This window comes from Stomoxys calcitrans, chromosome 1 (assembly GCF_963082655.1).
Source record: "Stomoxys calcitrans chromosome 1, idStoCalc2.1, whole genome shotgun sequence".
Lineage (NCBI taxonomy): Eukaryota > Metazoa > Arthropoda > Insecta > Diptera > Muscidae > Stomoxys > Stomoxys calcitrans.
This window is the reverse complement of record NC_081552.1, coordinates 217,238,060-217,254,580: the sequence shown is the minus strand read 5'-3', so window position 1 is coordinate 217,254,580 and position 16,521 is coordinate 217,238,060. Positions and strand designations below refer to the sequence as shown.

The 16,521-nt window shown below is 36.4% G+C and overlaps 2 non-coding genes across 2 annotated transcripts; both read right to left on the bottom strand.

Moving 5' to 3' along the window:
• Positions 1-5,413: 5,413 nt before the first annotated feature.
• Trnaq-cug (transfer RNA glutamine (anticodon CUG)) lies at positions 5,414-5,485 on the bottom strand. Its single transcript has one exon. It is a non-coding gene; the product is annotated as a tRNA-Gln (tRNA).
• Positions 5,486-5,814: 329 nt separating this feature from the next.
• Positions 5,815-5,886, bottom strand: Trnaq-uug (transfer RNA glutamine (anticodon UUG)). Its single transcript has one exon. It is a non-coding gene; the product is annotated as a tRNA-Gln (tRNA).
• Positions 5,887-16,521: the final 10,635 nt, after the last annotated feature.

The window sequence follows — 16,521 nt, the reverse complement described above, 5'->3', positions numbered from 1 at the left end:
GCCGTCAATTATTTTGCTTGGAAAATTTTTAGTTTTTTTGGCTAATAAATCTTTTGGATAGATGTTTAATTTGAAGTATTTAAAGCTCTAAATTAAATCCATTCTTCAGATCACAACTTAAACGCATATATCTCTTTAACAAAAACCCTTTTCGGAGCAACAGCTTTAGTTTATTGCATTTGTATTAAAAACTGTGTACATTTATACAATAGAATATAGAAATTCTTTGTGTAAATCTAAAAATCATATTCAAATTAACTTTCGTCGACATTCGATTTTTTTTTAATTTTTTAATAAGAATTTTTTTATTAATTTTTTAATAACTGGGAGGTTAACTAACAGGAAATTCCAGTAAGACGAAACTGAACGGATATGGGGAATATAAATCAAACAAGAAAAAAGACATTAAGTTCGGCCGGGCCGAACTTTGGATACCCACTACCCCGGGTATATATGAAAACCCCCTTTCGTCACAATCCGGTAAAAATTGGATAACTTATGCACCCAAATTTGACACGGATATTGAGTGGGCTAATAAATATTAGTCATTGTTGAATTTTGTATTTCAAATTTCAACAAAATCGAGTAACAAATAAAGGTTTTCTGAGCTTCAGACCCTTAATTGGCACATCAGTCTATATGACAGGTAAATCTAAATACAGTCCGATATTTATCATATTTGGGTCGGCCTAAAATTACTTACTGTTTCAAATTTCAGCGAAATCGGATAAAAAATAATGCTTTTATTCGCTTCAAACCCTTTATCGGGATATCGGTCTATATGGCAGCTTTATCTTAATATAGTCCGATCCGATCCATATTTGGGACGGATGGCGGCAGAACTAAGACAACCCACTGTTTTAAATTTCAGCAAAATCGGGTAATAAATAGAGCTTTTATGGGCTTCAGGCCCTTTTTCGGCAGATCGGTCTGTATTGCAGCTATATCTAAATATAGTCCGATCTGAACCACATTTGGGTCCTATGTTAGGAGGCGTAAAACTACTCAATGTTTAAAATTTCAGAGATATCGGTAAAAATAAAGCTTTTATGGGCTTTAGACCCTCTACCTGGAGATCGGTCTATATTGCAGCTATAACTAAATATAGTCCGATTTAATCCATATTTAGATCAGATATCAGGAGGCTTAAGATAAACCTCTGTTTCAAATTTCAGCGAAATCGGGTTATAAATAAAGCTTCTATGGGCTTTAGACCCTTTATCGGCAGATCGGTATATATCGCAGCTATATATAAATATAGTCTGATATGGACCCTATTTGGGTCAGATGTCGGGAGGCCTAAAACTACTCACTGTTTCAAATTTCAGCGAAATCAGATGAAAAATAAAGCATTTACGGGTTTTAGACCCTTTATCGGAAAATCGGTCTATATAGCAACTATATCGAAATATTGTCCAATTTCGCCCGCTCAAGAACTTAACCAGCGTGCATCAAAAAGACGTATCTGTGCCAAATTTCAGCTCAATATCTCAATTTTTGAAGGCTGTATGTGATTACAACAGACGGATGGACATCGTTAAATCGTCTAAGAATTTTACGACGATCCGAAATATATATATTTTGTAGGGCCCGAAACTGATATTTCGATGTGTTGCAAACGGAATGACTAAATGAACATCCCCCCTATCCTGCGGTGGTGGGTGTAAAAAGTTGAAACCCTGGGTTGCTTCACAGTAACCTTAAACGTAACAGTAACCCGCAGTAACCTTATTCAGCAGGGAATTATTCCCTCGAGGGAAAGTTATACCCACATGCTGCCCCAAGATAAAATTTCCATATACGGCGGAGCTCGAACGCTTAAAAGAGTATTGTGTCGTAAGAAAGTTGAAATCGACTTCATTATCAATGTTGGCTTTCAGAGATGGTTAAAGTTGATCCAAAAGTAGAGCATAAGGAGAATCCGAATAGCTAAATAAATATAATATATAAATAATTAAAATCGACGGATCGATCTATATGACAGCTATATCAAAACATGATCCGATCTGGTCGGATAACTGAAGGCTTAAAACAACTCATTGTTTTGAATTTCAGCGAAATCGAAATAAATTAAGCTTTTAAAGACAATAAATCGGATTGGTCTATATGACAGCTATATCAAAATATGGTCCGATCTGGACCATTTTAAGTTACGATTTAGGGAGGCTAAATATGACACACTGTTCCCAATTTCAGCAAAATCGGTTGATAAATGCATCAGTTATGGCCTTAAGGCCCTAAAATGGAAGATCGGTCTATATGCCTGCTATATCTAAATATAATTCGATCTGGGCCATATCCGGTTCAAACAACGATAGGCCTAGTTCAACTCAATGTTTTAATTTTTTAAAAAAAGGGGAAACAAATAAGGCTTTTATAGGATTAAAACCCTAAATCGGCAGGTCAGTCTATATGACTGCTATATCTTAATACGGTCAGATGTGGACGATTTTCAGTTGTCGTGAGGTTTAATACAAATCACTGCTCCCAATTTCAGCGAAATCGGTTAATAAATGCAGCAGTTCGGCAGGTTGGCCTATAAACCAGCATTTATTACCGGATTTCGATAAAATTTGAAGCAGTGAGTTGTTATTGGCTTCCCGTCATCAGAACAGAACATAGTCCAGATCAGATAATATATAGATATAGCTGCCACTATATGTTATCCGATCTGGACTATGTTCTGTTCTGATGACGGGAAGCCAATAACAACTCACTGCTTCAAGTTTTATCGAAATCCGGTAATTGGGAGCAGTGATTTGTATTAAACCTCCCGACAACTGAAAATCGTCCACATCTGACCGTATTAAGATATAGCAGTCAGATTGGTCTATATGACAGCTATTAGCCGATATGAACCATATTCAGTTAGGTACAACACACTGTTTCAAATTTCGTCGAAATCAGACAACAAATGCGCCTGTTATAAGCTTAAGACTCCAAATAGACAGATCGATTTATATGGAAACTTTATCCCAATAAGGTCCGATCTGAAATATTGATATATACTTTGTAGGTTCGGAAATGAATATCTCGATGTGTTACAAACGGAATGACTAAATAAATTGACATACTCAATGACGAGAACTGATTAAAACAAGTAAAGACGGGCTAAAGATTCTTGTTTGAACCGTTCAGCAGAGTTGATGTTTTGTTATTTCGCTCTACAAAAATACTCTGTAACTCGTAGCCAATAGTTATTTTCGCAAAAAATGTTATGTCACTGACTGAGCCAGGCTCAGCTAGCTGAGAGACAACTGGTCACTAGGTTCGAGTCTCCTGGTCTTCCAGTCTCCATGTATGATTCTAAAGGACAAGGCCGAACATATTTTATCTTCGCACGCCCCTAATTTGCCAAGGCCATTGACCTTCCCTGCAAACCAATATGGTGTTATAGAGGTTGGAATAATAATGATCTTGGTGGGAATGATCCAAAACTCTCATCAATAAGGAGAAAGGCTCCTTTAATTGGGCTCCGAGATTCGCTGCACAGGCTACGTCAAAGGCTACAAGTTTAGATTCGAAAACGGCGGTCAGCCAAAAGGCTGCGGTCGCCTGTAGGGCTTGCCATCCCCAAATCAACTAAGGCCAACTTTAGTAATGTGGGTCCAAGAACCTTGGTAATGTCGCTAAAGACAGCTTGGTGATGGAAGTTGTTCACAAGGAAGAAGAACAGGATTGCATACCTAGGAAAAATTGGAGAGAGCTAGTCAATGGGCCAAACATTTATTTTAATATTTTTAAGGTAATTCCCAAAGGCTTTTCTCATATCCACATTTTAAAATATATTTGCTGTCTTAGAAAAAAATACTGCTGTTAATATTTCAGCAGATTTTCTGTTGCCAGCAGGTTTGATGCTGTACTCTTCTCAAGTCAAAACTTTATATAACATGTATATTATGTTACCTCTCATAGTACGCGTATATATCTATAATATATATATTATATATTATTATACATCTATTTATTTATTTTATATATTTACTAGCGGAACCGGGCCCACTCCACTGCGCCCTCTTTAACTCACTACTATCTTTTTACAGGGGGGACACTTCGCCCTGAATGTGGATATCGAATTCGTACCACTGTAGCGTATGTCCGGCTATGACGCCTGCGTTCGTATCCTGGCGAGAACATCGGACAATATGCATGGTCATGTAAAAAATGCATGGTCAAAAGGTGTCGCACTACGACACGTCGTTCGGACTCGCCTATAAAAAAAGGTCCCTTATCATTGATAAACGCAGCTTGAACCGTAAAGCACTCAATGATGATTAAGAAGTTTGCCCCTGCTTGGTTCTTAGGCAAATTTTTACTCCTTAGGCAAATTTTTACCGATATCTAAAAATTGTATCACCTATGTTTCTTTCCACAAAAACCTACACATTCTGTGAGAATTTTAAGAAAATCGGTTCAGCCGTTTTTGATTCTACAGAACACACAAACAAACCGAGTCCCATACATTCATAATGGGTCATATGCCCATTTGGAGCGTTTTTGGGGGGGTAGGGTAACCACAAACACTTCGATTTGGACGTTCAATTTATCTGCTCTTTGAGGTTTTGGGGTTAGGGCGACTTCTTTGGTACTTGGACCCAATTTTAAATACCATATTCGAATTTTACTCTTCCTTATCGATCCACTTTTGATTTCGGGTGGTGTTTTTGGGGTAACGGTGGAGGGTCCGCCCCCTTCCGATATTATCAATTATAAAGCCTATTCCTTCTTCTTGACTATATTCAAAATCTAATCCCGAATGCCTTTCATTTAAGTCCCATATTGTCATGCTCGTCCAATAAACCTATTTTAGGGTGTTTGGGGTTGTGGCGGCCCCCCAGTTACGTGGAGCAACTTAATAATATGAAATTCGTACTCTACTCCTGAATACCTTTCATATGAGTCCCATATTGTCCTGATCGGTACACTTTTATTTTTGGGTGGTACATTTGGGGTAAGGGGAAGGGTCCGCCCTCCTTCCAATATAAAAAAAATTATATAGTCTAAGTTTCCTTCCAGATCAACCTACATAATCTGTGAAAATTTCAAGGTAATCGGTTCAGTGGTTTTTTTAGTCTATACGGATCAAACAAACAAACACAAATTAATTTTTATATACAAAGTTTTAATTATTTTTTTTAGTAATGTCACTCTTTAAGTATATGAGCATATGTTGCAACAAAAAGGTCCTTAAAAAAATTCATCATGTTTTTTCCTACCAACATATGTAAACGAACTAACGCCGTATCATTGGGTCCACTATCGTCAAATCGATTTAGTGATAGAAAAAGTTTTAAAAGTAGGTACATCATTTAAAAAAATAAATTAATATAAACTACCCACATTATGGTGTTTCGTAAAGCCAAACTTATTTTAAGAAACTTTCAAATTAAAAAAAAGAAAAAAAACTCTGCTTAGGTTCCACCGAGATTTGAACTCGGATCGCTGGATTCAGAGTCCAGAGTGCTAACCATTACACCATGGAACCCCTTAGCACGGTGGTGTTTAAGTCCCATGATTAATATGGCAATGTTCCATTGCGCATGTGACAAAATACGAACCACACTGAACGCAACACGAAATCCACAACAATTAGGTTGTGAATATGTAACCGCCTGAAAGTATGCTTTGAAAATTGCATAGTTTTGTTCAACATTCGACAAGGCGAATAATTCCACAACTTCCCGTAGTTGTGAAATTGATTTTTTTTTTTGGTTTCTGTTCTAATGTGTGTATGAGAAAATGTATACTCGTTGCATCATAAAAAGAGTTTGTTTTAGTATTGGTAAACAAAAACATAGAAAATGGAAAATATTAAGGTTCTACCGAGATTTGAACTCGGATCGCTGGATTCAAAGTCCAGAGTGCTAACCATTACACCATAGAACCGACACAACCACGCTGTGTCAATGCCCCGATTTGAAAGTTTCGTTTACAACAAAGTGCACAAAAAATTAAATACAAAACCTTATAAGAACAACAACATAAAAGAAAAATTATTTGAAGACAAATGGCCTAATAAAAATTTAAAATTTTTTTACATAATATTGGCAATATGTATTTATGACAACGTAAAAGTTCGCAATTGAAGTGGGAGAAAACAATCCCCAAATTATGACCAATTAATTGAGAGTTATAAGTGGTATTACCACATTGAGTTAAAGACAAAATTACACAAAGTCCGGCCATACCGAATTTGGGATACTCGTTGCTAGCCACGTACGTGCATATTTAATCGTCTGTAGGAATAAAAATGGGCATTTTTATTTCACAGAAATCAAATTTATACAAAATCTTATCTTATAAGAAAATAAAATTTAAATTTATTTAATTTTTTCTACAAATTACGTTTAATAAAAATATTTTAAAGAGTGCTAAGTTCAGCCCGGCCGAATCTTTTATACTCTCCGCAACGGAACGCATTTGTCAAGTTTTTGCCAAATATCTTTTTATAGATATACAAAGGATGAGAGATAAGAATTGCTATGCTATTGGAGCTATATCGGTTTATGCACCGATTGGGTAGAAGAATTGTGTCCTCTAGAGGCTAAAGAAGTATAATCGACAGATCGAATAATATGGGAGTTATATCAAAACATAGACCGATATGGCCCATTTACAATTCCAACCGACCAACCAACACTAATAGGAAGTATTTGCGCAAAATTTCAAGCACCTAGCTTTACTCATTATCATGTTGTGATATATGGAACCCATTCCACCAGCGTGGTAGATGTACGATCGATTCTAGGGACGAACATCGATTCGGATCATTAACTTCTTGCAGCAAAGTTCGCACTTGTCTTAGAGCGGCGAGAAACGTACCATCTGACACTACATGGAAGCTGGACATCGGAGAGCTGCATACACACACGGTGACAACGACATACTCCACTCGCCTGACCCAACTGCTTGAGGAAAGCACTCCCTGTCCCGATGTACAGAAGGAATAAAAATCGGTTTCAACCAAGAAACTAATTGGCACAATTAATTTTTTTTATTGAAACTGCCATCACGAAAATGATAATATTAATCACCGTTTTTAAAAAAAATATTGAAACAATTAAAAAAGCAACAAATTAAGCTTTTATGGGCTTCAGACCCTTATTGGCAGATCGGTCTATATGGCAGCTATATATAGTCCGATATGAACCATATTTGGGTCCTATGTTGGAAGGCCTTAAACTACTCACCGTTACAAATTTCAGCGAAATCGGTTAAAAATAAAGCTTTTATGGGCTTCAGACCCTTATCGGCAGATCGGTATATATGGCAGCTATACCTAAATATTGTCCGATCTAAACCATATTTGGGTCAAATGTCGGGAAGCCTTAAGCTACTCACTGTTTCAAATTTCAGCGAAATCGACTGAAAAATAAAACATTTATGGGCATTAGACATTTTATTGGCAGATTGGTCTATATAGCAGCTATATCCAAATATAGTCCGATTTGGCCCGCTAAAGAACTTAACCGGCGTGCGCCAAAAAGACGTACCTTTGCCAAATTTCAGCTCAATATCTCAATTTTTGAAGGCTGTTGAGTGACTACAACAGACGGACATACACACGGACATCGTTAAATCGTCTTAGAATTTTACGACAATCCGAAATATATGTACTTTGTAGGGTCGGAAATTGATATTTCGATATGTCGCAAATGGAATGACTAAATGAATATACCCCCTATCCAACGGTGGTGGGCATAAAATATTTCAGTTAAAAACATTGCATATTCCATTAAAAAAATTATTGAAATTTTCAATGATTTTTTTAATTGATCCAAGTAAAATATGATTGACATTTTTTTGAAAGTTCTTATTAATTTCTATATTAATATACAGCTGTGTACCTGGAACATGAACTTGAGGTGCGTCCGTGGCCACCCGTATAAAAAAACTCCCCCACGGGGGTTCTCTAAAAAATCTCCTTCCCTTTGAATTGTTTTTAATATTTTAATATATTTAATATTCGATAAAAAAAAAATTTGAATCAATTTTTTAATTGACATTACAAAATTTCAATCTCGATTGTGATTGAAAAAAGTTTCATATTCAATTAAAAAATAAATTAAATCAATTAAAATTTTAATTCTAAAAAATTGGCTGTCATATAGCTAAAAAGGAGAACCGCTTTTTCTAAAATCTTATACCTAGGTTCTGATCCACTTTTTAGAACTAATGGCCAATAGCACATTCATAGGAAAAATCGAAATCAACTTACCCATCCTTTCACGGCTTATTGTAGAACAGACATCAAAATCTGGGGTTAGACATTTTTCTCACAATTCACTTAGTTTAACACACTTCAACACATTGTCCCGTAACCAGTTCACTTCTTTGCAAATCTTTATAATTTGTTCTTTTTATGGCCATTCGTAGTCTTTTCCTGTGGTGAGGTTTCGACGAGAACGCGAATGAATGAACGATTTCCACAAAAGAAAATTGTCTGACAACGCGAGAACGAAATTCGTATTGGTTTTTTGCCACATAACACTTTACCTGGTAATCGTTTTGTAACCTTTTCTATTCTAATTCGTATATGGCTTTTTTTCTTTTAAAATAGTTGAACAAACACGACACCGAAGAAGAAAATGGTATTACCGACGCGAGCGCGAAATTCTAACTGGAAATTTTGGCAAAGATGTGGTTAATAACAAACGGTTTTTGTGTTTCAATGCTGTCGTCGCTTTCTACTGCACACACATTCCCATATATGTGTTTAGGTTATTTATACAATAGTATGTGTGTGAACGGCACTGACTTTAAACTACAATTAGGTGCCATGCAGTAAAAAGGGGGAGTCACTATTATCATTAAAAAGTTTAAAACACCACAACACTTTGTCTCGTAACCAGTTCACTTCTTTGCAAATCTTTATAATTTGTTCATATATGGCCTTTAATATAGTTTGACGCGGACGCGAATGAATGAGCGGTCACCACAAAAGAAAATTGTCTTACAACACGAAATCAAAATTCGAACTGGCCTTTTGCCACATAACACTTTAACTCGTAATCAATGTGTTCTAATTCGTATATGCTACAATATTTATGGTTTTCTTCTTTTAAAATAGTTAAACAGACACCGAAAAAGAAAAAGATGTTACCGGCGCGAGCGGAAAATTCTAACTGGACATTTTGGCAATGATGTGTTCAGTAACATAAGGTTTTTTTATTTCAAAGCTGTCGCCGCACACATTCACATATATATGTTTAAGTTTTTTATAGATGTGTGTGAACCGCACTGACTTTAAACTTTCATTTGGTTGTCATATTGCAAAGAGAAGAGAATCTTAATTTGCAATACATTATAGATTCTGATCCACTTTTATTGGCCAATAGCATTGCCACATTCATAGGGAAAATAGCAACTTACCCTTTCTTTCAGGGCTTATTGTAGTTGCCATTTGATATCTGGGGGTATACATTTTTCTCACAGTTCACATTTAGCTATTAGTAAGTTTAAAACAAACAAAACTTTGTCTCGTAAGCAGTTCACTTGGTATTCATTGCCTTTTCCTTTAAAATAGTTGGACGCGAACGAACGAACACTAAACGCTATTTTATTTGTCTTACAACGCGAGAACGATTGATCATTTTGACATTACACAACACTTGAACTCGTAATCAGTTTGTACACCTTTTCTGTTCTTATTTGTATATGATTGCTTCGATATTTGCGGCTTTTTTGTTTAAAAAATTACACCGAAGAAGAAAATGGCCTTACCGACACGAACGCGAAATTCTAACTGGACATTTTAGCAAAGATGTGTTCAGTAAGTATGCACCAGTGTTTCTGACTGCAACACGGTAGATCCTTAAGTTTAGGCGTACAGTGTCGCCACATGTCAAAGAAAATTAAAAGAGGCACAGTAACCAAGTTTTGTTTTTTAATACTATACACAAAGATGAGCCAAATATGATGCTTATAGTTGTCAGTTATTATTTTATTTTTCTTCAAAGCAAGCAGCTCTGCCGAAAAAATGACAAAAAAAAATCAAATTTTCAGCGAAAGGAAAATAAAAAAGAAAGAAAAATACACATATTGGAAGGTAAGACTGCCGAAACCCTGTATACGTGCATTACGCCATAGTTTCCTTTACGGAAAAAGAAATAATGCATATTTAGAAAAAGCAAACGACATAAACTGCATGCCATTGATAGCAGAATTCTGCTTGCGGAATGTTCTTAGATAATGCTACTTATGTATATGCACAAGTGCCATCAGACTTTATTTATATAAATTGCAGCGAATTATATGGAAATGCCATCTACCTGGATAAATTACCGGTCTTCAGGATTGTCATGATGGTTTTCATATTTCAGTGTGGCCACCTGCAGAAACACATCTATTGTGAATGGTAGACACAATTTAAACCGATTATTTATAACACTACGTGCACAAATCTTAAAAAAATTGTTTTGGGAATATAGGAAACACTGCTATCGCATAATTGCTGCGTTTTATTTTAGTACTGGATAGATATGCCGTGAAGTGTAAAAATAAAACACAAAAAGTTTCCATTGCAAATTTTTTTGTTTGCCATGAAGTGGTAACCCTATTTGCCAACCTGTCAAAGCAATACGGGTTAAAAATTGCAAAATTTTGTAAAATATCTAACTAAAATTTGCAAAACTTGTGTGGGCTTAGAAGTGAAATAAAATTTATTAAGATTTGTGCACGCAATTGTATAAATAATAGGTTTTAATTTTATTTTACCATTCACAATAGAGGATTTCTGGGGGTGGCCACACTTATTTGAGAAAGACATATGATGGCAATCTTGACGACAGATGTTCTACATAAGCCTGGACAGATGTCATTTTCATACAAATTTCATTGCACTGCACTAAATAGTACTAAACTAAAAAACAGCTAATGTTAAACAAACACACTTGCAATGGATACAAATTTTGCGTTTTGTTTTCGCCCTTCACGGCTTTTGTATCCAGTACTTAAATAAAACAGCAAATATAATACGACGTGAAATACTAACTGGACCTCTTGCCGAAGTAATGTTTGTTCATGGCGCTATTACATGACATGTGCCTTTATCATGCTGCCAATGCACGATCAGATATATATGAGCTGTTGCTTTTTGTATTCATAAGACTTTCATTATGTACGTCAATTGCGAATAGAGAGTACTCTAATTAGCATATATTCTCATTTGTATTGTATTTTTATAGCTATGTGTCTACATGTATATTCGACGAAATAAGTGCTCGATTTAATCGAAAAAGTTTACTTATTCGAAGATCCATTTGTCATATTAAATTTTTCGTACGTTTTTGTCATATTAAATTTTTCGCGATGTGTTCAACTGTCACAGTTGCCGGTTTTGAAATTACATATGACATGTCTGATAGTGTAATAGCAGCTTTATATGCTGTCACTTTCCGTATCAATAAGACTTTGTTTATGAACGTCAAATAAGATATCCCAAAATCCGTTTTAATATTCTCCACCATACGGTAGGAGTATACTAATTTCGTCATTATGTTTGTAACACATAGAAATATATATCAAGTTGATACCCAACAAAGTATATATATTCTTGATCGTCTTGACATTCTGATAAATAAAGCCTGTCCGTCTGTTTGTCAAAAACACGCTTACTTTCAAAGGAGTAAAGCCAGGTGCTTGAAATTTGCACTTTTAGTGTAGGTCGGTTGAGATTGTGAATGTGAATGGAATAGATTACGTATCGGTCCATGTTTACATATAGCTCCCTGATTAAATTTCTTGAGCCTCTAGAAAACGCAATTCTTATCCGATTTGGCGGACATTTCGTACTATGACGTTTTCTATGACGTTCAACAGATATGCTAAGAATGGTTAAAAACCTGATAAACCTTCCAAATAAACCGATCTCCCGATTTTACTGTTTTAGCTTTTAGAGAACGCAATTCTTATTCGAAATTAAGCGCCGTGATTTTTCCTGCGACCTCCAACATATATAGGTCCCATGTAACCCTATAAACCGGTTGCAATTCTGGAGCTCTTAGTACATTGAGTGCCAAGTTGTTTTAACGAAAACCTTCCCACGAGGCCATTTTTACTTAATAAAACCTCAAACCTAGAGGGCGCAGTTCTTGTCTGATTTGGCTGAAATTTTGAACACCGACTTCCTATACGTGCCAAATATGGTCTGAATTGGTCCATAACCTCAGGTTTGGCTGAAATTTTGTACTATGACGTTTCGTATGACATTCTACACATGTGTCAAATAATGGCCTGAATCGGTCTAAAACATATTATAGCTTCCATTTAACCGATTTATAGTTTGCATTTGTTAAGCCTCTTTTGGACAATGGCTTCTACTATGGTCTCCAACATCCAAACCAGGTATAGCCCCCATAAACTGATAAAGCTTAAATAGGATAGCAATACTTATCCATTATGCTAAACTTGACAAATGCGATCCATAGAGGGTATACAAGATTCGGCCCGGCCGAACATAGCCGCTTTTATATGTTCATATTTACTTTTTCGTACCTATCATACGATATGTTTAACTGTAAGAGCTGCCATATTTAATAAAACATTTGAAAAATATATTATCTTTTCGTATAATGGCTGCTTCTATGTTCGTTCTCTTCTTTTTTGTACAAAACATGCTTAACTAACGTTAAGAGCCAATATAAATTTAAACGGTAGGAGCAGTTGGCCAACTTCAAAAAAAAATTGAGTGCACTATCTGTCAAATTAAAGTGCAGCACTGATTGTGTGTGTTACCAGTTCGCGCCATTTTTCGTTGGCTGTGTGTATGGATCTTAACTATAATGCACACACACAACCAAAACTCGTTGGCAGATAGTGCACTTCGTGAAGGCCTAAGCAGAATGAGCGCATTGAAAAATTCAACTCTGGAAACATATGTTAAAAAAGCAACTCGCAAGCGGCAAAGTTGAAAAATGTTTAACTTTTCCGCGTAACTTTTGGGAATTTTTGTGCAGAGTTGCAAAGCTCAACGCGTTTATTCTGTTTTGGCCTTGAGAAAAAAAATTCTCAGCTCTTTGCTGCGCACTACCTGGGTTGATATGTCTTGGTTAGAATTATTTTATGTTTGTGTCTTGTATTAATATCATTAGCACGATTATTTTTGCGGGTTTTATTTTGGTGCCTAAAGCCTAGTACTTACTTCGACTTTTCACACGAACTACTGTCAAAACGCACTACAAAAATGGTGACGAAGATAATGCGAACACATTCCGTATAATTGGTACTGAGTTCTTTAGTTAAAATTTTAATTGTAAATGTAATAAAATGCTCACGAAATGGACTGAAGCAACTCTGCTTCAATACTGTTGTTTTTGTTGTGTGTTGTTTGACTTTTGTTTGTGTTCTGACAAAGAAAATAGTTCGTCGGATTTCGCAGTAAAAAAAGTGTTATTGCAAAATGCGTTGGTCAGGCTATAGATATCACAATTTCAACCCGACCAGGGTTGTCATTAGTATAAATATCACCAAAAAAATATATGTTTCAGCTTAACACACAAACAAAGTTGTCTATAGAAATAAAATTTTTACATTTTCTATAAAAATAAAATTTCTACAAAATTCTCTGTAGAAATAAAATTATTTTTTTTTTAAATCTTGTTTATCTTGGGGATAGTAATGGCGTATAAAACCCCGTTTACATTGCTCATTAAATCCGGATTTAAAGCTCTCGTCAGCTAATTTTATAAAGCAAAACAGAAGATCGAGCCATTAAATCCGGATTTAAAGAGCAGTGTAATGGGATTGTAAATCTTAAACCTCGTTTACACTGCCCTTTAAATCCAGATTTATTGGCTCTGACGAGAGCCTTAAATCCAGATTTAATGAGCTGTCTAAACGGGGTTTTTCAATCTTTCTACTCAAAACCATGGGACGTATAGTGGATCCCGCATATAGTGGATCGTATAGTGGTGGTAACGTAAGAACTGGTCATCAGGGCCATAACAACCAGGATGGTAAGATCACGAACAGTTTTGGAGTGTAAGAAGAATATTAACACCTTCTCTGAGCATAACACTATACGCATTGTTTGGATGCCGGGCCATAGCGGAGTAAGAGGTAAAGTAAGGGCACACGATTTGGCCGTGAAGGTTAGAGGTCTGCCGTCAGTAAACGTGGTGAGTCCAAAGCCTTTAGGGGCGTGGCAGTTCGACTTAAGGGCATGAGCGAGGAATACGCATGTAGCACCTTGAAGCAGTGAAACGATAGGTAGGACGACGAGACCCCTAGGGAGAAATTCGGATGATGAGAAGGCGAGGGGCTCAGGAAGTAAGAAGAAGATCAACCTGTAAATGAAAATATCCTGTAAGCACGGATATTAAAAGTCATAACAAACAAGTAAAAGCGTGCTAAATTCGGCCGGACCGAATCTTGGGAACGAACCACCATGGATACTGATAAAAATTTATACAATATAAATTAAGTTGTAGGGCATAATTTTATTATACATACCAAACTTCTGTCGAACCAGCAAAAATTAAGGCTCTTAGGAACCGAACAAGGGTGATAGAGGGACCGGTTTACATAGGAACTATATCAGGTTATAGACTGATTTTGGCCATATTTGGCACAGGTGTTGGAAGTCGTAACTCTTCGCATGCAAAATGTCAGCCAAATCGGACAAAAAATTGTGGCTTGTAAGGGCTCAAGAAGTCCAATCGGGCGATGGGTTTATATTGGAGTCATATCAGGTTCTTGACCGATTTGGACCGTACATTGGGCAGTTATTGGAAGTTATAGCAGAACACCATATTGTTGGAAGTCGTAACTCTTCGCATGCAAAATGTCAAAAATTTCGGCTTCCAGGAGCTCAAGATGTCAAATTGGGAGATCGGTTTATATGGGAGCTAAAGGGTGATTTTTTTGAGGTTAGGATTTTCATGCATTAGTATTTGACAGATCACGTTTGATTTCAGACATGGTGTCAAAGAGAAAGATGCTCAGTATGCTTTGACATTTCATCATGAATAGACTTACTAACGAGCAACGCTTGCAAATCATTGAATTTTATTACCAAAATCAGTTTTCGGTTCGAAATGTGTTCATTCACCGTTCAGCGATGAGGCTCATTTCTGGTTGAATGGCTACGTAAATAAGCAAAATTGCCGCATTTGGAGTGAAGAGCAACCAGAAGCCGTTCAAGAACTGCCCATGCATCCCGAAAAATGCACTGTTTGGTGTGGTTTGTACGCTGGTGGAATCATTGGACCGTATTTTTTCAAAGATGCTGTTGGACGCAACGTTACGGTGAATGAACACATTTCGAACCGAACACTGATTTTGGTAATAAAATTCAATGATTTGCAAGCGTTGCTCGTTAGTAAGTCTATTCATGATGAAATGTCAAAGCATACTGAGCATCTTTCTCTTTGACACCATGTCTGAAATCCCACGTGATCTGTCAAATACTAATGCATGAAAATCCTAACCTCAAAAAAATCACCCTTTATAACAGGTTATAGACTGATTTGGACCGTATTTGACTCTAATTTGATTTAACTCTTTGAGCTAAAAGTCGTAACGGAACGTTACATGCAAAATTTCAGCAAAATCGGATAAATATTGCGGCTTCCAGGGGCTTAAGAAGTCAAATCGGGAGATCGGTTCATATGGGAGGTATATCTAAATCTGAACCGATATGGCTTATTTGCAAATCCGCAACGACCTGCATCGATATTAAGTGCCAGTGCAAAATTTCAAGCTGCTAGCTTTACGCGTTCGACCTCTATCGTGATTTCGACAGACGGACGGACATGGCTAGATCGACTCAGAACATCGAGACGATCAAGAATATATATTCTTTATTGGGTCTTAGACGAATATTTCTAGGTGTTACGAAAGAATTCATCGGGTCAATAATGTACGTACAACCGGCTGCCATGGGATTGGAATGTATATATTTATATGTATGGTGCACAATTTCGTAATTTGACAAGATTTTGATAACCATATTTTTATACCCACCGCCATAGGGTGGAGGTATACGAATCCAGTCATTCCATTTGTAACACCTCGAAAACCTCGTGTAAGATCCCATAAAGTTTATGTATATATTCATGATCTGCTCGACGTTCTGAGTCGATCTAGCCATGTCCGTCAATCTGTCGAAATCTAGATAGCGATCGAACGCGTAAAACTAGCCGCATGAAATTTTGCACAGATTCTTAATATTGATGTAGGTCGTTGGGGATTGCAAATGGACCAGATTCAGATATAGCTCCCATACAAAACAATTTTTGTCCGATTTGGCTAAAAATTTGCACATAGTATTCTGTTCCGACTTCCAACAACAATGCCAAGTACGGTCCACATCGGTCTATTACCAGATATAGCTCCCATATAAACGAATTTCCCAATTTGACTTCTTGAGCCCCTGGGAGCCGCAATTTTTGTCCGATTAGGCTGAAATTTAGCATGCAGTGTTCTGTTATGACCTGATATAAATCCCATATTAACCGATCTCCCAATTTGACTTCTTGAACAAGTCGCAATTTTTGTCTGATTTCGCTGAATTTTAGTACG